The sequence below is a fragment of the Eublepharis macularius genome, chromosome 2 (genome assembly GCF_028583425.1).
Source record: "Eublepharis macularius isolate TG4126 chromosome 2, MPM_Emac_v1.0, whole genome shotgun sequence".
NCBI lineage: Eukaryota > Metazoa > Chordata > Lepidosauria > Squamata > Eublepharidae > Eublepharis > Eublepharis macularius.
Genome location: NC_072791.1, coordinates 702,079 through 725,918, shown reverse-complemented (window position 1 = coordinate 725,918; position 23,840 = coordinate 702,079).

Here is a 23,840-nt window from a genome sequence, read left to right as displayed (position 1 = left end):
TGGCAGACTTCCTCTCTCCAGCTTCGAGGCAGTTTCCTTCCACAGAGCCTTTCCTTCATGGCTGATTAGGTTTTCTGGGTTTGGATGGCTGGGTTTTTATTATGGGTTTGACTTGTTCTGATGGTTTTGCTACTGGTTTTAAATTAGTTCTGTGTATCATTGATTTTTAAGTATATCAATTTGACGCTTCTGTTGTGAAAGGTGATTAATAAATGTTTTACTTAATTAACTGGTTAATGTGGGTGGCCCATAGAAATGCTTTTTCTTTACTATCTTGTAAGTAAATAAGTTCATACTCATTGCTGCCTGCCTATCTGTGTAACTTCCCCCCGCCAAAAAAACCACAAAAACTTGGCAGGTCTGGGTTGGGTTTCTGAGATGTCCAAACCATCTGCCTGGTGAAAATTGTATTTTCATTAACCAGTGTACACATTAAATGGAAGTGATTAGCTTTAGCACGAAATACCCCTGAAATCACTCCATGACATAATTATGCTCACATTCATTAGTGAGCATATTAGAGCCATAATTAAGTTCCAAGGCTCCTGTGAATTGCAGGAAGAATTAACTTGTTTTGAAGTAGCAGAGAAGGGAAAGGAGGCTGCGATGCTCCAACCACTGTTGAGGAAGCGCAATGATACGCAAATGGACTTGGCTGCGCAGAGCGCGGCCTCTGTGGCCCTAACGGGGCAAAGGGCAGTTGAGGACTCTGCACAAGAGCCCCCCTGGGGCAGTGAACCGTGTCAGGTTCAGACTGGGAGATAAAATGCAACCACGCATGAAGTCAGGCTCCCTTAACCTGGATTAATCATGAAGTTTAATTAATCCGCATTAGCAAAAGATATGGAACCGATTCTCCTTACTCTCTTGAACCATCTCTGCCAACAGCAGGCAGGCAGGAGCAAAGCCCTCCACTGTCAGCCGCACCAGCTAGAAAGTTCCTCCCTCCTGACCCACCCGTGGGATGAACTTCACGCACCTTGTTTTGCCTGACACAAGGAGGGCTTGGCTGCTACATCTTGGAAAGCGCTGGATATTCTGCAGGTGAGTAAGAGGGAGGGAGATCAAGGAGAGGGCAGGTGACTACGAAGCAGCAGTTGCCATAGAAACCATGGGAAACACCTTGCAGCCCCCCAGCATAGACGCCTACTCAACGATAAGCACCTTGATGAGAAAAGCACTTGGCCGAATGTTATGGGGGACTCGAGGCTCTTGTTATGCCAATATAGATTAAGATCATATGCCAATAATCAATACTGAACAATACTAGGCCTAGCTTCTGTACTGTCTAGATGAACTTTTAAACTTTGCATGAACTTTCAGTGTATTTTTTCTATGTGTAAGGTAATTCAGCAGGTGTGCTTTCATCCTTTGACAATTAATTAAAATAGTGGACTCTACCGAGATTGATGTTCCTCTATCAGAGATTCAACCAATGGTGATCGTCCAACTTAACTTTTCTTGACACTTGTCAGAGATTTATAGTATTTTCCTGCAGTACAGATTATGACATAATTTTTTAACTAATTGGAAGGCTGTACTATGAAATTATGAATATTCAGTGAAGTGTCAAACCAATCAATATTTGTTTGTGCTATCATGTGAATAGACCCTAAATATTTACATATGATTAGGTATATAATTGCAAACACAGAAAGAATAAGCAAGGTACTGATGGAAGAGATCTCTTGGGAGAATCTAGGTGAGAAACTATTTCTACCTATGTATTTCATAGAAACTTTGAGCAATGTTAAACTTAGGATTTATTGAGAAATGTTAGTGAACTTTTTTCTTATTGCCTTTCTATGTTCTATTGTTATAGGATTTATATTAATAGCCGTTTATATTTTGATTGCTTGCTTCATTAAAAAACTAGGGTATATTTTCAATAAAGTGAAATAAACTCTAGATTGGTGTCTGTGTGTTTGATGGGGAGTTGCAAAGCAATATTGAACCCTATATAAATAAATGTACTGATAAACAGCTGGTTCAAAGAACTTATCTGTTTGACAGGTCTAAAGACTAACTGCTTTCGGCTTCCCCGGAGAGAGATCCATCTTTCTCCTGGCAAGTTGAAACTTGGTCTTAGACACGGGCAACCGTCTCGTTACACTCTCACTGCGCCCTGTCCCTCCCGCACATCCCCCCAGTAACAACTAAGCCCAATAAACCCCGTGTTGCACCATCACCGTGTTCAGCATCCCCCCCCCCCCCGCCCCGCCATCCGAGGCAGCCACCGGGTTAGTAGGGAAACACTTAATGCAGTCATACGTTTCCTTCCCTACCCACCTTGGCTGAATATTTTCCAAAGAGGCCCCTTAAAACATATATTCTAGAATATCTAGTATTCCGTGCCAACAGGGCCAGAGACCCAAGTCGTGCTAGGAAGAAACCCACATTGGATTAATCGGATCAGAGGTTTGTGCAGGTTTCGCATCCGGTCATGCTGAATCTTGTCCATGAAACTTTGAAGGGAAATGGAAAGCAACTTCCAGGGAGGAGGATCGCCAAGGACAGCTAGAAGTTAATTGCTTCCCTTTCTCCTCTGCAAATAGAATGGAAAACGACACTTAAAAACTCTCGAAGGAGAAAGCCTTTCATTAGAGCGCACACCCCTATCATTTTCCTGGAGAGAAATCCAGGAGTGGTTCATTTTGCCCTCATTATCATATGAGAAATAAATAATCTGGTTGCTTTATGGTTCTGATACATCAACTTATAATAAACCTGAGCATCAAAACAGGGTGTGCATGCCAAGTACATTAGGTGCCAAATTGCAGGTGTTGCCGCTCTCCGTTGCCGTAGCCCACCACCAGAGTTTTCTTAATAACCAAAGAAAGAGAAGGGCACTGACATCCGTTTTCAAGACACCCCCATCTAAACATTTCCAAGAGCGCTGGTGAGATGTTTTTATCAGTTACGTGACAGATTTCTTAACAAGCTTGGAAACAAACAACCCAAAACAGGTTCCTCTTTGGAGATGTTAATCTCTCCCTGCTTGTCAAACAGTCCAGCTGCACAAAGCAAGAGCGATAGAGTGCAGTGTGGTTTCCTTGCACACCCCGGGATGACTCTCGGCTGCATGATGGAGCTGACTCCACGGACCAGCATCGGCCATGGAGTCAATGGATGCAGGGGGGCCAGGCAAGTGTCACTCCAGATCAGCGCATGATTGATAGAAAAACATTGAGTCGATGAACTCCACCTGAACATATAGGCAAGGGCCACACTTCTGTGGCATGCAAACATCCCAAGAATGCATCGATCTTCTCTGCCATCCCGCCCCCCCCCCATCTCCCTTTAACAATCCTTTTTTACCTCAGTTATCCAAGGGAAAAGGCCAACTGCTTCTCCGGCTTCCTACTCTAGATTCATTTTAAGAGGTCTTGATACTTTTAACTGTCCATTCCTCGAATGTTCTTTTTGCACGCCCAATGATTAACTTATACTTCTCCTGCCAGACCCCTGTAGCCCCTGGTGTTCACTTCGTTAGGGCAGACCTTCCTTGGTTCGCCAGCCCCAGGTAGCGAAAATCGTGGAGATTTGGGGGTGGAGCCTGGGGGGACAGTTAGGTTTGGGGAGGGGAGGGACTTCAGTGGCGTATAATGCCATAAAGTCCTCCTTCCAAAGCACCCATTTCTTCCAGGGGAACAGATCTCTCTGGAACAAATCACTCTTGTCTTAAGAGGAGTTGTAATGCTGGGAGATCTCCAGGTTCCATCTGGATGTTGGCAACCAGAAACCTTCCACTTTTTAAAAGAAACCTCTTTTTTTTGCCTTTTATGGTTTCCTTAACTCAGGGGTCATTAATAGCAAAAATGTTGCTGTGCAGGCCGCCACCCAGTTCATTAGCAGTCCCAGGCTCTTGATGAGCCAGGGAACGAATCCTGGGACCAACTGCTCCTAATGGCTCCTATCAAATCCAGCAGGTTCATCTGGCAAAATCATTTGCAACAAAGTTGGTGGCCTCCCCAGGCCTGCAGCACCTTCTGCCTTGTATGAATTGTGCCTCATTCCATAGATCACAGGCAACAAGAACTAAACATGCCGTAAATGAGTAAGAGAGCCACTCTAAGCACGTCTACTCAGCCTTCTACTCAGGCACGTTCAGAGGGGCTTTCCCCCAGAAACGGGTCCTCAGGACTGCCCTGGAAATTCCATCTGAGCTGGGCTCCGTGTGCAAACCCCACCCCCAGCAGAGGAGTTAGTGGGAGTATCACAGGTTCTGCCATCTTGCCCTGTTCGTGCCAGGGCCTGGATAGGATTTCTTGCTTGAATAGGCCTTGCTAAGCTATACTGTTCTCTGCTGACGTAAGCTCTGGCCTTGCGGGTGGTTTGAGTACAAAGATTCCCAAAGAGGTCAAACAAACTGGCCGCAAGGACAGGCAGGCAATAATTTCTTGAATTGGCACCCGCTGGACTGGGACGCAGCATGTTTTGGTCTTCTTGAACCTTCCCTTTGTGACAATCAGTCAACTTCTCTTTAATGGTCCCTCTTTTGAGGAGGATTAATGGACCAGGGGAGGCATTTGTAAGTTGAACCTAGACAAGTCTTGGTGAAATCCCTCTCAAACTGGACTTCAGCCTAGATGGACCAAAAACGTTCTGGGCACAAGTTGGTCATAGGAGTCTGCCCGTTGTCTTTTGGGGTCCCAGACCACTGAAGCTGGCCCTGTAAACCATCGGGTGGTATATGTATCCTTCCTCTGTTCTGCCATGTTATTGGGCTGATGTTTCCTCTGTTCTTTCTTCGTATGCATGCTCTGTCTTGATTATGCATTTATGTCTCTCTTGAATTTTACTTGCTTGGTTTAATAAATTGCTTTCCTTCCACCCTTAGTATGCTTATTGCTACCAAATCCTAAAGAACCTCTTGCTCCTTGGCAAGACACCACCTATTGTGTCAGCCCATTCCAGCAGTGGAACATTTTTGCCCTACAGATTTGTTAAAGCCTGAGTTGAAGAATCTTTTGGAAGCAATGTAGGATTTTAAAAAATTAAAGATAATCTGACTGGCTCGCAGTTTAGCAGCACCTATTGATAACCTATTCCTCCTCCCTCCAAAAAACCTAGGTGCCTCCTCCCAGATACTGGGGTTTCAGACTGAATATTTTTATTGTATTGTTTATGGAATGTCTCCGCTATTGATCACACTGAACTACACTTTGCAATCCAGTTTGAGTCTCTGTGAGAAAGGCAGACTATTGAATGAATGAATGAATGAATGAATGAATGAATGAATGAATGAATGAATGAATGAATGAATGAATGAATGAGACAGGGCTTTGGAAAGATACTGCCTCAGTATCACAGCTGAGGCAACCAAGGCTCCAACCCGGGATAATGGCAAATGAGGTTCAATGTGAGGTAATGGGAAGCAGAGAGAAAAACTCTAACAAAATCGAAGCTGGAAGGGGGTAGAGCTGAACCGGCAGCAGATGGCCAAGAAAGAGCTCTTGAGGCTTAATGAAAATGTTGACTGAATGTGCAGCGTTGCAGAGTTATCGCACAGATTTTTGGTTCTTTGCAGTTCTAATTGCCGTATCTCAAAAAGGATATTGTATTATGGGGAAAGGTGCAGAAACAGGCAACCAAAACAATCCAAGCTTGGAACACTGTCCCTACAAGAAAAGGCTAAAGAGTCAGGAGCTTTTCAGTATACCGAAAAGACGACAAAGGGGAGACTTGATTCGATAATTACATTATGGAATTCACTGCCAATGGATGTAGCCATGGGCTTCCGAAGTGGAGAGAAGGGAGGTTCCTCAGCATAAGTATGGTGCATTTCCATCTCCTTTAAATGAACAGCAACTAGGGGACTGCCTGAGACTGACAGATATCCCGCACATGTCAAGATCTGATCTTTCCCAGCAATCCCAACGACATCCACTCAACCCCAAACCTCGGGGTCAGAAGAACAAAGGTGTCTGTCTGAAAATGTAAGCTGCAAAGGGCTAACATCCCTGTACGCATCTTTCAGGAGCGTTTTTAAAGACTGAGATACTTTCTGAGCAAACGCCCGAGAAGACAGATGGAGCTGTTCTGCGTTTAAATTCCTGTAAATCACTGAAAAGTGGCTCTCCCTGTAGACATTCTCAGATTTATTTTTGCCTTTGCTGGGCTCGTATACTTTGGAGGCAGATACGTGCAAGACAGCAGGAGATGGTTCTTACAAGGTTCCTCCTTGGTGGCTGAGTCCCTGGGGGAGGAGAATAACAGCCTATCTTAAATAACGTGGATAGTTTGGAAGAGGAACACTGGCGGACACGCTCTAAATCCTACCTCTGGAAGACAAGATCCTCCTCCTGTTCCAGAACCGCCACCATTGCTGGAGATCACACCCCATTAACCCAACCAGAAATGAATTATTGGGGATTATTGGGAAACCCCCAGCAGAACGGTTTGATTTAGGTACTAGACAGGCATTTGGGAGGCCACAGCAAAGCAGAAAGGGAACGCCGGAAGCGTGGCTAAACCATCACAAGGGACTGACAAAACACTTATTTTTATTTATTTATTTATTTCATTTATAGTCCACCTTTCTCAATGAGACTCAAGGCAGATCACACAGTGTGAAATTAGTACTGTCAGTTTCAAGGACATTTCCATAAACAGTGCCGTAGGGCAAATAAACACAATTGTACAAAGACAGAGCATTAGCAGGGATCCAATACAGAGTTGAAGAAAAGATGAAACAGAACATAAGCAGTTCTAGGGCTGACATTAGACAACGTGAAGCACGGGTGGCTCATAGGAGGGCATATTTAAAGTAACAGAGGAGACATAAGGCAACATGTGAAGCCCGCGGTCCCCGTCTCTTTTGCGAAGCCTCTCTTTGAGACCCCCTCCCTACTATACAACCCTCCTATCTGAGTAAAAAAACCTTTTTGAATAATTCGGTTGTGCATTGGTTGTAGAAAGCCAGGAGGGTGGGGGCTCTCCTGACCTCCTCACGCGGGACGTTCCACAGGGTAGGGGCCCCCACAGAGAAAGCCCATCTACGGGCTGCTGTTGATTTCGCCCATGTGCAGTCTGTTGAGATGAATGAAGCTGCCATGGAGGGACATAGGGAGGGAGTCGGTCCTGTAGGTATGCCGGACCAAGGCCGTGAAGAGCTTTGCATGTGGCTTACAAGTACAGATACCCACTTAGCCTCAGATGGTCTTTCACACAAGACACTTCTTCTCATCCTTAGTTCTCCATCCTGAAATGAGTGTGATTGTCCTCTTAGAGCAGCTCAGAAGATGTCTGGGGAAGCGAGTTTGGAAGTAGGGGACTTCTGTTTGTCCATGTCCCTTGCCCGCATCCCGTGGCAGATGAGTGCCCAGAAACTCCATCACTTCCAGGTCAGAAGAACGATGCAGAGCTCCCAGGCAGATAAACAATGCCTCTTTATCCAAGGTGGGAAGTGCAAGGCCTTTCGGGACGTCAACCTTCATTTCTTTTTTCAGGATTCAGTTTCTGCTTGCAGAGGAGTTAGCCGTGTTAGTCTGTAGTAGCAAAATCAAAAAGAGTCCAGTAGCACCTTTAAGACTAACCAATTTTATTGTCGCATAAGCTTTCGAGAATCAAGTTCTCTTCGTCAGATGCATGGTACGGAAACTGGTCTGCTTGGGCACTGTTTGCCATTTAACCACCCCAGACCAGTAGTAGCTCAACTGCAACTCTAAAGCATCACCAGGCCGTTTTGATAAGGGCTTTAGATAGCGACTAAATAGCACGGGAAATAAGGCTGAGCCCTGCGAAACCCTGCAGGGCAAGTCCCACGTTGATGACGACTGGTCTCAAACAGCAACCCTCTGGCCATAGGAAATGATTTAAACCATCTCAAGCACAACCCTTGATACCGACGTCAGTCTTCAGAGGTCTCAGTAAGGCGGCACGGTCCACCCTATGAAAGGCTGCTGATCAGTCTAAGAAGAGCAACAAAGCTGCCTAGAGTCTAACAGCTCATCAGGGCCTCCTCCATGCTGCAGCCCAGCCTGGAACTGGACTGCAAGGAATCTAGAGCAGGTCATCTGTCCAGAAACACCTGCAGTCGTTCTGCCACCGACCTCGCAGTCATCTTGCCCCTGAAGGGCTAATTAGAGATGGGGCAATAATTGGCCACATCATTTTTCTCTAGGTCTTTTTTTTTTACGTAATAGATAACTGCCTCTTCCAGGGACTGTAGAAAGGGGCCTTGAGTCAGTCATTGATGCATGATGGACGTCAGAGAGTCATTAACGTGGTCCTTTCACAACTTCAGCAGATGCTCTGGAAACACGTGCAGGGCTTGGAGAGAGGGGGGTGGGTTATGGGGGAGATTCTACCACTTCCCTAGAAGGGAACGGTGCACTGAGTGGGCCCGTTGCTGGCCTGACCCCTGCCTCCCCGTGGCTTGAAAACTTGTCTTCTCACCTCGCCCTTCCTTGTCTCCGCTGAGAAGGGCCCACAGCAAAATTCCCTGTTCTGGGAAGATGGAGAAAGCTGGGAGGGGGGCTGTGCTCGAAGGGCTCCCTTCCCCTGTAGGCGCTCCTTGCCAATGCAAAGCACGTTCTCTGGGTTGATGATGTGTGTAATCATTCATGTAACCGGATTCTAGTTAGCAACAATTAAGAGGAAACCAGAGACAAGAGAAGACTGGAAATAGATCCGGAGCTTCACTGAGACTTCTCCAAGCCAGACTGTTTGCAGGACATCAGATTAGTCATATGAAATTTACGCTTGCTTGTGGGCAATGAGAAGATAAAGTGTCTAATTATTTATTAACAAGGAGCTAATTAATCTTCTGAAATCCTTTTGTGGGCATAAGGAACAGGGACTTTATCAGTAAAATGCAAAATATCAAGCAATTAGCCATTTTTAACAGCAGCTATTCCCCATCTGTGTAAAACTGTCTGGCTTCTACCTCCTCGCGTGCCACCGCTGGAAGGGATCCTTGCATTTCCTGAATTAGGATTAGGGGTTTTAGCTGTAAGAAAGCCTCCATTTGGATCTGCTGAGCATCTGGCTAATCAGGATGGGGCCTTTTGTCTGAGAAGGCAATGCTCGGTTGGTCCCACGGTGTGTGGGGATCAGCAGCATTTAAATGTGACCTAAATTGTTAACTTCATGTCAGGAATAAAAGTTTGGAGATGTATCCCAATGGAAGCCACCCATCTGAGGCTGGCTGGTGCAACTTTTCCTGAGGCTTCTCCTCCTGCAGAGAGAACTGGGATGAGCAACCAGTAAAAGTTTTGATAAGGTCCCCCATGACATTCGAATGGGTAAACTGGAAGACTGCGGACTGGACTACAGGACAGTTCGGTGGATAGGGAACTGGTTCGAGGACCGCACCCAAAGAGTGGTGGTCAACGGTGTTTCATCGGATTGGAGGGAGGTGTCCAGTGGGGTGCTGCAGGGCTCGGTTTTGGGCCAGGTACCTTTCAATATTTTTATCAATGATCTGGATGAAGGCGTGGAAGGGCTGCTCATTAAATTTGCAGATGATACCAAATTGGGAGGAGTGGCAAACACCCAAGAAGATAGAGTGAAAATTCAACAAGACCTGAATACTCTGGAGAAGTGGGCAGCTGTGAATAGGATGCAATTCAACATAGATATGTGCACAGTATTACATCTGGGCCACAAGAATGGGAAGCACAAATACTGGATGGGGGATACACTTCTGGGTAGTAGTGTATTTGAAGGAGATCTTGGAGTAAGAGTGGACTGTAAACTAAATATGAGCAGTCAGTGTGATGTGGTGGCAAAAAAGGCAAACTCAGTCTTGGGTTGTATCAAAAGGGCCATGGCATCGAAATTGCAGGAGGTCATAGTCCTTCGGTCAGGCTGCACCTGGACCATTTCCAGATGGCTTACCTGAAGCCACTCCATGACGCAATGTTGTGGATCGTGCTGGGGAAAACACGAAATATCACGTTTTCTCGAGAGAGTTTTGTGCGATGTCGCGCAAAACTCGTGCGAGAAAACGTGATATTTCGCATTTTCCCTGGCACGATCCACAACATTGCGGCATGGAGTGGCTTCAGGTAAGCCATCTGGAAACGGCCCTGGAGTCCTGTGTGTAGTTCTGAAGGCCTCACTACAAAAAGGATGTGGCCAAAATCGAGAGGGTGCAGAGGAGAGCGACGAGGATGATCAGGGGTCTGGAGACTGAGCCCTACAAGGAAAGGCTGAGGGCCTTGGGGATGTTTAGCTTGAAGAGGAGATTGGGGGGGGGGAGGTGGTGAGCTCCCCTTCGCTGACAGTTTTCAAGGAGAGGCTGGATGAATATTTGTCAGGGATGCTTTAGGCTGATCCTGCACTGGGCAGGGGGTTGGACTAGAAGGTTGGACTATCCAGCTCTGTGATTCTGTGAATTTCCCAGCAACTCTGTCTGATGCAGCTGGAGTGAAGGAGGTCTGTAAAATTGCCTGGAATTCACCCTGCTGGCAGTGTTGGAATAAGACGCTGTGGCCTAATTTGAATTGAAAGTATAGAGAGTGCTTGGAGGCGGGGAAGGGGCTTGGCACGTGGTATCGTTTCCGGATAGTGTCTGTTTATCTGTTGCCGTGGAACTGGCCCCTCCCTGCTGTAAGCGAAGAGCCCTTCTGTGTCAGTTAAGATGTCTGTTGCTGTAACTGCCTCTCTCTCCTGTGTATAAGCCATGAATATGTTTCTCTCACAGTTTGTTTTACTGTAAATGGTTATTAAATGAAGGTAAACATTATCTTCTTAGATGATTTTACTTCTCACTGGATTCTTCTGTCAACTCAGCTATACGGTGGTATGTCCTGCAACTAGTTAGAGTGAAGGGATATTGCCCCGTCATGAGGACTGTCTGGGATATCTGGATGTGTCTCCCCCTCACACGGTGCAGGCTGTGAAAGGGCTGTTCTGTCTCTTCAAATCTGCTCTTGGACGGAGCTGCCAACGTCTGTGAGGTTCAGTATTTGCTGCCCTGACTGCAAAGAAGTGCTGCACACTTCTGAGTCTCGGAGGAAAAGCCTCGTCTTCTCTGTCTGGGGAAGCAGGTCTCGGGGAGTCCAGAATCCAGACATGTGCCGCTAGGGAGTTTCCATGTTGCTTAACATGTTGTGTAAATTAGTTACAAGTTGTTTCAGAAAGATTTCATCTCCATGCTAGACTTTCTGCTTATTTTTACATTTTCTGCCTCTATATCCTATTGTATCAGTTTCACTGAATGGCCTCACTGTTGTTCATTATTGTACTTGCTCGGTGAATGGCCTACCTGTTTATTGTGTTGTATTTCACTTGCAATGTAATCCACCTTGGATCTCAGTGAGAAAGGTGGACTATAGATAAATAAAGCAAATCTAATAAGAAATCTAATAGGACTGGGATTACAGCAATCTTGAACAAGGGATATTAAACATGATACATTAAACAAAGCAGAAAATGGTATAACACAAGTCTAAAAGCAAACTAGTGTGCGCAGGATAATACATACAGCAAAAAGGTAATTTGCCCTAGACATAGTGTATAGTTCACAGTCCTGCTCCTTTTATAAAAACATTTGCCTGAACCATTTTGTTATAACTAGGGCTGCCAACTCAGCATTGGGAAATTCCTGGAGACTTTGGGGCAGAACCTGGGGACAGCAGAGTTTGGGCAAGGGACAGCTTGCAGGAGGGATATGGTACCATAGGAACCACCCGCTGAAGGTGTCGTTTCCTCCAGGGGGATTGATTTCTGTACTCTGGAGATCAGTTCTAATTCCAGGAGAACTCTGGCCTCCACTTGAAGGTTGGCAATCCAAAATATAACTTGGTTGCTCTTCCACAAATTCCCACCTGAACCAACCTGACAAAAACACAGGCCACTCCTCAACAGAGACAGCATGTATGGTCAGTTGCCCTTTTGCAGGGTGCACCCCCCCCCCTCCGCCCAGAAGGCCCTGCTTAGAGGAGTGGAGCTGTCACGGTGTCCTTCGTGCAGTGTACATCAGAGGTAACAACAACTGGGGGGAATGTCCTTGCATAGAACCTTTGAGACTGGGTGTGGTTTCTCCGTTGTCATCTCCCCCCTGTTGAACTGGACAGACTACTTGATAGCCATCTGGATGTCAAGTCTTGACTGTCTTATGTGAAAAGACCCAGGTCAGGAGGAGATCTAGCATTAGCCAGGTAAGATCTTTACAAAAGCAGTCTTTCCTAGGGCAAAACAGCCAAGGGCTGTTCATTCATTGCAACATACCCCTGTGAAGGGCTGCTAGTCTTATTGCTGTATCTGAAAAAAGGAGCTTTGACTCTCCAAAGCTCATGCCCTGAAAATCTTGTTGGTCTGTGGAGCGTTCCCTTTCAAACTCCTCCAGCAGTCATCTAGGCGGGAACCTCCAGTGCCGATGGAGATGCCGTTTTGGCAGCAGGGCTGGCTGCGTGTGGGCCCTGGCAGTGAGTGGGCTCCAACCTGCATCCTGCTCCCCGGGCGTGGCGTGGCCTTGCTGTTCCTTTGGGGACCCTGCATGCGACCAGCAAAGAGAAAATGCCGCCGCTTCTCAGGCCCCTGCCTTGGCACCAGGATCGAACGGGACCTCTCTGGCTCCCTTGCAGGAGCCTTCTAGGTCTTCCCTGCGTTAGCGAGAGGCTGATTTCCAAGCCCCGCTCTTCCTTTCTCTCCCTTTGGGCACTCCGCCTTTTCATTTGGTTTCATTTTATTTATGGAAACTACTATGACCCAGATACTGTTGTGAGTCGTGCAGTTTATATGTAGATGAAATAATAAATACTCATGAAAAGCTGGAAGCAACGGCTTGCAAAGGGAGATTTATTCTGCATTACAGCTCCAGAACGTTGCGAGGGTTTGGGCTCCAGACAAGCTGGGCTGTAAATCACTTTGCTCGGACTGATTCTCCTTTTCTTTATTACTCAGAATGGCTAATATGCTTGGAATAATTGAATTTAAGAGTTTAACTGCTGCCATCTATATTTATAAATTGGAATGTTAGGCTGTGTCTGTGTGTAAGAGGTCTGGTCGTAATATCCATGTGTTAAATTTCACTTCATCTCTGTCCCTTGTTGATATTGTGAAGAACCATTAATCTCTCTCTACGCGCCCTTCCAAAGAATGCATTTATTCCAACAGCCCAATGTCAGAAACTTGGAGGGGAGGGTCAAGTTTATGGAAGAGGTGCCTGGAGTCTTGTATCCATGTGTAGGAAAATTATAGAGCGTCTGTGCGGTGTGCATTGAATGAAAATGCTTTCCCATATTCTGAACTGATGTTTGTTTGCTTGCTTGTTTGTTTAGCTATTCATACCTCACTTTTGGCCCCAGCAACCCCCGAAGTGGCTTCCAGCAGCAGCAACATTTTCTTCTCCTCGCAATAACCTTGTGAGGTAGGTTAGGCTTAAAGAGAGCGATTGGCCCAAGACCGTCCAGCAAGTTTCCAGGGCAGGAGGGGGATTCGAACCAGGATCTCCCAGATACTAGCCTGACATTCCAGTCCCTGCACAATGCTGGCGTGATATCCAGTATCTGAAAGACTCATTCTGTGAGGGAGGCTGTGGAAATGAGTGGTGTTTAGGATGGGGGAAACACCGTAGCACGACGGGAAGTGGTGGGGAACGCTGTCTGCAAGAAGAAGATTACAAAAAGATATTGGGGGGAAGCTCCCCCGGAGCTGCGACGTGTCCTGCACGTGGCGTGGGCCACCTGGCATCAAGAGTGTGTGTGATGACGACAGCAATGGTCCTAAACTGGCCTCAGAAGAGAAGAGGCCAGCAGGGAAGGCTGAAGAAACCACCCCCACCTTTGCCTTAAGTTCTGGACTCCATATCCGCGTGCCACTTGGCCCACATCCTCCCCGTGGCATCGGCCAATGTGGCCATTCCCCGGGCTGAAAACTGTCCCTACCCCAGCAGGGAAAAGGACCGGTATCCAACTCAGGGGGCCCTGGGAATGCCACTTTCCATAGGAAAAATGGGGGTGGGAGTTCACCCTCTCCTCCTCAGCACAGTGACTTGATCTGTACCAACTATTTGGGGGGGGGGCTGAGTAACAGATGGGCGCATCAGCCACAGACTTCCAGGGTCCAGAATCAAAAAGAGTCCAGTAGCACCTTTAAGACTAACCAATTTTATTTTAGCATTAGTCTTAAAGGTGCTACTGGACTCTTTTTGATTTTGCTACCACAGACTAACACGGCTAACTTCTCTGCATCTATGACCAGGGTCCAGAGTTGCTCGGCCTTCATTCAGTGGCTCTGGGGAACGCCCCCAAGACCAGAGGCTCCCTTCATTCCTCCCTTTTTAGTGTATGAATAGCTTTGTTGATATCCTCCATGCACTTGACGCTCGACAGAGTAAAAGGTCAGGCCTGACCAGAGTAGCCGGGGGGGGGGCAGGGGAAGACGGGCGCTCTACAGGTACTTCTCCTTTTACCCTGCTGGGGCATGACGAGGGCTGGATGGGAGTCCAGGCTGTTCCATTTAGCCCGGCTTTGTTTCCCACATGTGACTAGATTGGCACCTCCCTGCATCTGCATGTTCCTCCTGGGATAATGGCCAGGTTGGTGTTTTGGTGAGGAGTCCTTCTTGGGCAACCAGAGAGGTTGGAACAAAAACAGTGAATTAAATAGCACTACCAACGTAATACAAATGAATAAAACACCAGTAAATAATTTGATCAAACAAACTAAAGTGCAGAAATATGATTAAAAACAGCAACAGTGTGGTTCAACATAAGTACCATACACATCGACAACTTACAAATATACAGGTACATTAGTACATTTTACCTCCACGTGTGTAAGACCAGAAGCAGGCGCATGTTGGCCTAAGAGCCTTCTCCAGTGGTACATATATTCATGCAAAGCACTCCATTGATACAACTCATGAATCCAAAGTACCTGACCCTGCACAGAACGGACACAAACATGTTGTATAAAACAAATGAAAGAAATCTTAAAGTGCATTGCTAAGCAACTTGTTGAGATGAAAGTTTTGTCTTTAGCCAGGTCAGAAGCATTCAAACCGAAGATGGAGTGCTAACGACCAGACGTGTTTTTTCTTCCCCCTCTTTTTGTTGTTGGGGGGGGTCCTTCTGGTTCCTTGCAGGCATTCGGGGGCAGGGAGAACGTGTCTTATCCCGCCAGACAATCAGGCCACTTCATAGCAACAGACTCCATGTTAGTAAGGACCAAGTGCGGTAAGTGAGCAGAAGACAGAGAGGAGAGCAAAGATTTTGGTTGGAAAGCTTTGCCTCAGTGGAATGTCATCCTAGTACAGGACTGGATAAAACGAATATTGTCTTTATTGTTAGTATTTATTATAAATATTACAGATATTGAGTACTTCCAGCACAATGCACTTTTATAAACTGAAAAATTTATTATCAGTCTCTGCAATGTTACTTTTGATTGTGTTATTGGTATACCTCCAGGAGGGGTTTCCCTTGTTAGTTGGCAGTACTTTGGATGACGGAGGAAGCCTTTTTGATAACGGGATAATACGAACGGCAAGAGTGCTTGGAGGCCAGCTCTGCTGCCCCTGCCCAGCCCTCTGCTCATCTCAGGACACGCAAAGGTAGACCCTTCCTGACAGATGGCTGGGCTGCCCTGACTGTTTAGCAGGAAGAGCCCCAGTGAGCCCCTCGTCCAGCCTGTCCCTTCCAGCTGACCCTGTGCAAACTTGTGGCTTGCACAGATTTTCCAATGACATGCAGAACACTGAAATCAGAAACTGTTAACATTTCTGGATGAATGGGAGGATTATTAAAGGAGCGTTGCGATTTACTAAAAATGAGAAAGCTTAAGAACTTGCGTGTTAAGTCATACCATTGAGCCCACTGCTGTGTCCTAGACGCTTGCAAGTGAGAAGGACGTGGGCTTCCACTCCTGCCTGGTACTCTACGGTCTGCTCTCTGTGACTCTTCTTAGCCATTGCTAGCCCTCTCCTCCATGTACTTATCTACGCCTCTCAAAGCACGTCTAATGGATGTCGCCTCCCGTACAGGATGCCAAGCAAAAGCTTCTTGGAGGGGGGTGTCTTCCTTTGCTGAAGGAAGCTCCATGAAGCCTTGGGAGTCCACGTCTGGAGCCGTCTCTCCAACAGTGATGAGATTTGTTTGGGTTGAAGTTCGCAGTATCTGAAAATTACGGCAAAGATTCAACAAATGAGCTGAGCGTTCTTTGGCTACAACAAAGCCGGAGTCATTCAGACCTGCAACACTCACGCTTTTCCTCCCTTTACTCTTCTTGTTGTTTCCTTTGTAGCTGGGATTGCTAAACATTTAGAACAGCCTCCTTTTAATGTGAACGTGACTCCAGCTGCTGTGGCTGCTGCTGGGGAAAGGGGACTTGTGTGCTCATTAAGTGAGATCCTGCTAATTGCAAGGCCTGTTCGCAGTGACAAAGAGCCCGTGTTGTGACGGTGCTCCAAGATCCAACGCTGGGCTCATCAAGTTGCTGTCGTAGGAAGCGGCACACTCCATGGCACCGAGTGCTGTAAACAATACCTCCGCATGGAGTGAGCCCTCGCTCTGGAGCAGCTGGCGGGCAAATTCAATTAATAATGCCATATGATTAAAAACATTGATTAAGAATGAAAATGAAAATGGAGAAAAGAAGAAAATGAAGGGTTCTGGGGGAAGTTGCTCTACTGTGCAAGGAAACCAGGCATCCATCCGCCAGTGTGCTGGATCCTGAATGCGTCTCTCAACCTCTTAAGACGATGCTGGTGGTGAGCCGCACACAAAAGAGAGTCCCCTTAGCTTACGTTGTCAAGGGGAAGGCAGAACCGAGCAGAGTGACTCGAGGATCTCAGCTGGAGTCCCTCAGTTGCATCAGTTGCCGTTCCCTGTGATCGGCCTTCCAGATCCTGAGGGGCACTTGGAGAGCAGGTGGCCCGAAGAGAAGGACCTGCTGAGCAAAGGCCTCCAGGCAACGTAAACAGGTTCCAGGCAGGCCTTGCTTTTTAGCCCTAGTTGGCCTATTAAAACCAATGAAGGTTTCAAAGGGCTCCAAACGCTCACCATCTCCTGAGTTGGCCACAAGTCTCTCACTCTTCCTCCAAGGGCGATTGGGGGGCATCTCTACCCTCCAAACAACCAGCAAAGCAGGACTCCAGTGGCACCTCCGAGGCTTACAAAATGTGTCCCCGCAGAAGATCTCATCGTGAGTCCGAGCCTCACCACTGGTGTATTTATATTAAAGGGGTGGGGGGAGAGATGTTACAAAGAGAAGGCAAAGTTTGAGTCCAGTAGAAAAGAGAGGGCAATTTAACTCTGGGCTCTCCGTCGGCTGTGCCGTGTCTTGAAACTGAGTTTCCTGTGTTGTCCGAGTGGGATCCAAAGTGGCTTGCGACATTCTCTCCTTCTCCATTTTATCCTTGCAACAGCCCTTTGGGGTAGGTTAGTCTCAGTGCGTATAACTGGCCCAAGGCCACCCAGCAAGCTTCCATGGCAGAGCAGGTATTTGAACCTAGGTGCCTCAGATCTTAGTCCAACACTCTGACCACTACGCCATGCTGGTTCTCGCACCAAACTGGTGAAGTGGATTTATGGATTTTCCCTGTGAAGCTGAGATTTATATGCAGACCATCAGCCCTCCCTTGAGAAGGGCAGGGCTTGACTGTCCACAGCAGGGGGAGTCTTGGTACTTTCGATTCAAGCCAGACACACCACAGGGAAGCCACAGGAAAGCATGCCTGACAATTCACGTGGCCAGATGCCCCCGTTTGGCACAGAGCACAGCTTGCCCCTAAATGCCAGAAATAGGCCTGACTCCAACAGTCTACTGGAAAGGAAACCTGATCAAACAAAAGCCAGGAGCAGATTTTTCTTTACCCAGTAGGATCAAAGGAGAAGTGTCCATATTCCTTTTCCCACAACCCCCTGCCCCACCCATGAATCATACAGAATCACAGAATCATAAGGTTGTAAGGGACCTCCAGGGTCATCTAGTCCAACCCCCTGCACAAAGCAGGAAATTCACAACTACCTCCCCCTCAACACATACACACAGCCAGTGACCCCTGCTTCATGCCCAGAAGATGGCAAAACACCGTCAGGATCCCTGGACAAACTGGCCTGGGGGAAGTTGCTACCTGACCCCAAGGTGGCGATCGGCCTTGCCCTGGGCGTGTAAGAACGGGATACGAAAACTAAGCCCTGATGTAACCCTTCCTGCCCTCTCCTTCATGATCTGCCCAGGTTCACAGAATCAGCATTGCTGTCAGATGGCCATCAAGACTCTGCTTATAAACCTCCAAAGAAGGAGAGCCCACCACCTCCTGAGGAAGCCTGTTCCACCGAGGGACCGCTCCAACTGTCAGGAAGTTCTTCCTAATGTTTAGCCGAAAGCTCTTTTGATTTAATTCCAAGTCGTTGGTTCTGGTCCATCTTTCTGGGCCAGTGGAAAACAACTCTGCACCATCCTCTATATGGCAGCCCTTCAAGTACTCAAACATGGTTATCGTATCACCTCTCAGTCATCTCCTCTCCAGGCTAAACATTCCGAGCTCCTTCAACCTTTCCTCACAGGACTTGGTCTCCAGACCCCTCACCATCTTTGTTGCCCTCCTTTTGGAGATGTTCCAGCGTGTCTATATCCTTCTTAAATTGTGGTGGCCAAAACAGGACACAGTACTCTAGGTGAGGTCTAACCAGAGCTGAGTAGAGCGATACCGTCACTTCTCGTGATCTGGACAGGATGCTTCTGTTGATACAGCCCAAAACCGCATTTCCTGTTTAGCTACCACATCGCACTGCTGACTCATGTTCAGTGTGTGGTCTACTGAACACAGCCCCAAAGACGTAGCCCCCCCCACACACACACACACACTTTCCTCCCGGTCTCTCATTTGAGTTGGTAAGCTGCCTTCTATAGGTTTCAACTGAAGTAGCCAGGAGGTGGCTGTACCCAGGCCTTGGCTGAAGAAGCGAGCTATGAGCACTCCTTCTGGAATAAATGCTGTTAGTGTTCAAGGTGCCACTGGACTTCTGAAGAATTTCATGCCTGCCCAGAGTGCCAGTCCATCTGCAGGCGCCAGAGGGTGGACAAACGGCAGACGGTTCCATCTGTCCTCCTTCCTCATCTGGTTGCTGAAGGATGACAAAGGGCAGGGGAGACGGCGGAGAAATGGAATGCTTCGTGTCGGTTTTCATGGTGGGCAGTGGGGGCACGTGACCACCCCAGCGCCACCCTTTGCTGGAAGGGTGTCTGAAGAACTGAGGTGATGAGAAATGATGGTCTAGAGCTACTGATGTTCTAGATTCAGACGGCACACACCCAAGGGCTTGTAAGGCGCTCAAGTGTGAAGAATGGGTTGGTCTGCTAACCAGTATATATGAACGGTCACTAAAACCAGCCTCTGTATCAGAGGACTGGAAAGCAGCACACCATTTTGAAAAGGTCTAGGGGAATACAAGGAATTACATGCCAGTTAGCCTAAGGTTAAATTAGTAGAAACTGTCATTAAAGATTGAATTATTAAGTGCATAAGAATAGATGTATACATTTTCTAAAATGACTACATGCTTATTACAACTGCAAATTCTAATTAAAGTTTCTGTTACATTATAAACTTCATTATAAACATTATAAACTTCAGCCCATTCTGACCTCACCAGGTCCAAGCTCCAGAAGGCAGCTCCAGCCCATTTCCATTTCCATTCCTCACTGACCTCTGGCTGCCATCCCACACAGTTTTAGACAGGAGAGGTGAAACTGACAGAGCCTTTGGGGAGGCAAAGATGAAATTGACAAACCCTCTGAGGAGTGTTCTCTGCCAGCTCTGTCTTTTTAAACTGTGCTTCCCAGCTAACATCGCGTCTCCCTACACTTGATGAATATGCGCTGAGGCAGCTCCTGTAGAGAGACTCTCTGTGATCAGGCGGAGCCTCAACTGAATCATTTCCGCTTGAAGCACAGTGAAAAGAAGAGAGTCCATCCAACTCAGCAGGAATCGCCAGCACAGAGGATCTCTCTAGACGCGCTGGTTTTTAAAGAGTTGGGTCCATGTTCCCCAGACCCAACTTGGGTTCTGCACAGCCACACAGCAGCTGTGGGGAATGGCTGTTAAAAAATAAAGGACGGCCCAAGTGGCTCTTCCTTCCCCCCTCAAGTCATTTACAAAAATAGGGAAGTGGGAGGTGTCTCTGGTTTTGCTGCTGCAAGGGGCAAGAAGGGGGCTTAGCTGCTCTGCCCAATCCGGTTCCAAGAATGGTATGCGGAGCAGTGTAACCTCCATGCCCCTAACCTGCACTCACACAAGAGCTTAACTTGGACTCCTTCCTTCAGTTGCCTCTTGCATCCATGCAAATGTCCCTAATAAACTCCCATGCCAAACTCTCTTGTTGAGAGATCAAGATGGGTAGCCGAGTTAGTCTGTCTGTAGCAGTAGAAAAAAGCAAGAGTCCAGCAGCACCTGTAAGACCAACAAAATTTGTGGCAGGGGATGAGCATTCGTGAGTCACAGCTCACTTCTTCAGATGCAGCTCGAATGTGAGCCCATCTGTCCTTATTTCTTGGAGAGTGGAGTGATTGTAGGTGACAATAGCAGGTAAATGACAATAGCCGGTGAATGACAAAGGCAGGCACGATTGGATAGGGTGGAGTATGCAGAGGGGTGGGGTGTGTGGGGAAATCAGCATTGGTAGTGAGGCAGGAAGCCCAGGTCTCGATTTAGTCCAGGCGGACGCATTGTCTTGAGCTTCCTTATCAGTTGCAAGCCAACACAGCCTGGTTGCACCCTCCTGGCGTGGCTCACTGACTTCTTAGAACCTTTTCCAGCATGCCCCCACCCTATGTGGGCTATTGTTTTTTTATTTTATTGCACTGATTTTCCTTTATGGGGTACCCTGAGCTGGCCTCGGGAGAGGCAGTAATTTTTAAAAACTAAATCAATCCCCTCAACAGCCCATGCCTTCCCAACCAACCTTCTGTTTTCTAAGCATAAGTTTTAATTCTTCTAAGCCAGAGAATCATTTCTCCAGTTTGCTTAACCTGCAGTCAAGATTCTGACTTGTGTTATCAATTCTTGCCCTTAAATTCCCCTCAAAGGTGGCAAATTGAGTTTATAGCACCTGCTTTAGACTTTCCATTACAGTTAAAGTTATTTCTTCTTCTGATACGGCCTTTTTCTCAGCGTGCCTCGGCATCATTCTAGGTGCCAAACCATACCTTAAATCATTTAGCCAGCCTTAAAATTCACTCCACTTAAATCCAGGAATAAGGCCTCCTCATCAATCCCTCCTGACTTCAGATAAGAAGTTTTTGCTTTGTGGCTTGAAGAGAAACACTGTCAGATCACATACAAAAGACCAATAATGCACGTTACCCTCATTAGAGTATATATTCTGCCCCCCCCTTTTCTTCTTTTCTCACTGTACTCAACTCTTGATGTTTCATCCTCGACTCCCAGAAGTACCACAAGAAGCAACTACTTCTCAGATTTGAACTTTATGGGAAAAAGGTATATAATAATACTCTAGAAGAGGGACTCAGAGTGTTGTCCCTTTGGGAATTTCTGTCTCATAAAAGAATGCATGTCTTTTGCAGGGGGCTTTGCTTTAGACTCTTGGTGGCATACACAATTGACACAACCTTCGTGTGCCAAGTTTTGCTTCAAACATTAGAAAGAGAAAGAAACACAAGAGCCAATGCTTTGGAGCCAGGATAAATCCCCAGAACCAGCTCTTAGCATCATATTAAAAAGATTTAAAAACCAGCAGAAATCCAATACAGAGCTAAAGAAACATTGAAACAGAGCAGAAGGAATTCTGCGATTGAATTGGACAAGATCAGAGGGTTCATTAACCAGACTTTTGGGAGACTGGGGGGCCAGGGGGGGTGCAAGTTTTGTTTTCCTCTTTCCATTTTAATCAGCAACAAAATTAAGCTGTGTGAATGGCTTCATGAGCAACCTTTCAGTGTGGGCTTATCCAGTGCTGTGACTTGGAATGAGCCAGCCCAAGCAGAGTTGGTAAAGCCCAGTCCAAAGTCGGCATATGAGTCCCAAGCCAGAGGTGGGTCCGAAAGCCAAGTCAGGGGGTCCATAGGTCAGTTACTGGTAAGATCGGGTCTAGGTGCAGGCAGAGACAGGGCACGGTCCAAAGCTACAGGAGCAAGGCGAGGTTCAAGGGAGCGGCCACAGCCATAGCAAGAATGCAACACGTTGCTTCCACGCCTGGCAGTTCCTCTAGACTGGCTTTTATAGCCAAGTGTGCTTTGCAGCCAGCTGCTTGGGCTCTATCCTGAAGCTACTCATTGTCGCTCTCCACAAGCAGCCGGTGTCAGCCCAGGAGGGGAGCACTGCGCCGCCTCTTCTGCAGTTCCACTCTCTGCCTTCGTCTGCGGTGCTCTGTGGCTGTGGGCAAACCTGGAGGGGTGGAAGTCATGGCTGGGCTTCACCTCTGAGGTTGGAAGCCCCTGGCTGAGCTTCCTCTGTGGTGTTGGGGCTGGAGGGTGCCGGTGGCACTGTCTCAGCTGCTGGCTGTGGGCTCTGATTGGCCAGCAGCTGTTCTTCCTGATTGCCGGCTTCTGCTGAGTCAGGGCTGGCTACACGAGGCTCCTCTCCTCCTGAGGAGACCTCACTTTCACTGAGCCCAGACTGGCCCATGACACACTGAGGGAATTGTGTGTGTGTGTGTGTGTGTGTGTGATGTGCCGTCAAGTTGCCTCTGACCTATGGTGACCTTATGAATGAAAGACCTCCAAAACATCCTCTCGTTAACAGACTTGCTCAGATCCTGCAAACTGACTGAGGGAATTATTTGCTAATAAATTCTTTAATTGGTGCTTATAAAAAAAAGTCACATCAATCATAAGAAGACCCCTCCCTTAAAGAAGACTGAGTGCTGCCCTGTTTAAAAGGGAAAGGATCCCTCGGCGAGGTGGGTGAAGGATTTAGTGATCAGAAGGAGTTGCAAAATTTGGGAACTGCACAGAGTGCTTGGCCCAGAATCGTCGGGGGCAAAATCATCGGAAGATTTCCCAAGGGTCCCTTAATCCAACCCCCTTTAAGACCCAGGATTAGGGTTTCTGGTCCCCTGGCGGGGGCAGGAGATCCCCCCTCCCAGCCTTTTTGCCTCCATCACAGCCACAGAACAGGCTCTAATGTGGTTTCTATGCTGCGTTTCATCAGTCGGAGTCCGAGTTTTCCACCAGTGGCATTTTGTCGCCGTCCTTCTGGCAGGACCTTCTTCTATTCTTGTACACTAGGCAAGAACAACAAAAAGGGGGAGAAGAAAACACATCCCAGCACAGAAGGGTAACGAGAGAGGCCGGAACAGAAAAAGTAAATGCAATATAACTACAAACGTAATACAAAGGAATAAAATACCTGTATATAATTTAATCCAACAAATTAAAGTGAAAAAATATGATTGAAAACAGCAACAATGTGGTTCAGCATATTTGTAGCATACTCTTGTCCATTCAAGTAGGCATTTTCCAAATATACGATATAATTGTTCATTTTTCTCCATATGCATAGAACCAGAACCTGATGCATTGTGGCCGAAGGGCCTTCCTCAGTGGTATATTTTCAAATTTCATATTACAAATTTTCATACAAAGCACTCCATAAATAAAACTAATTAAGGCATAGTATCTGACCCTGCTCAGAATGGACACAAAGATATTGTATAAAACAATTGTGGAGTAAATGCATTCAAAAAACTTACAGGGCGCTGTGGACAACTTCTGTTTCTTCCGCATCTTTCTCTGCTGAGTGGCTTCATGAGTGCCTCTGCCATCATTTTCTCTGCTGACACATTTTCTTTCGAAAGCCTAACATTATCATTTCACTTGCAAACAAAGGAAACACCATTTCCCCCGAACCCTTTATTAAATGACGCCAACCAAGGGTGGGTCTGCCATCTCCTTCCTAGTGAAGGCCGTTGGCAAAGTCTCGGT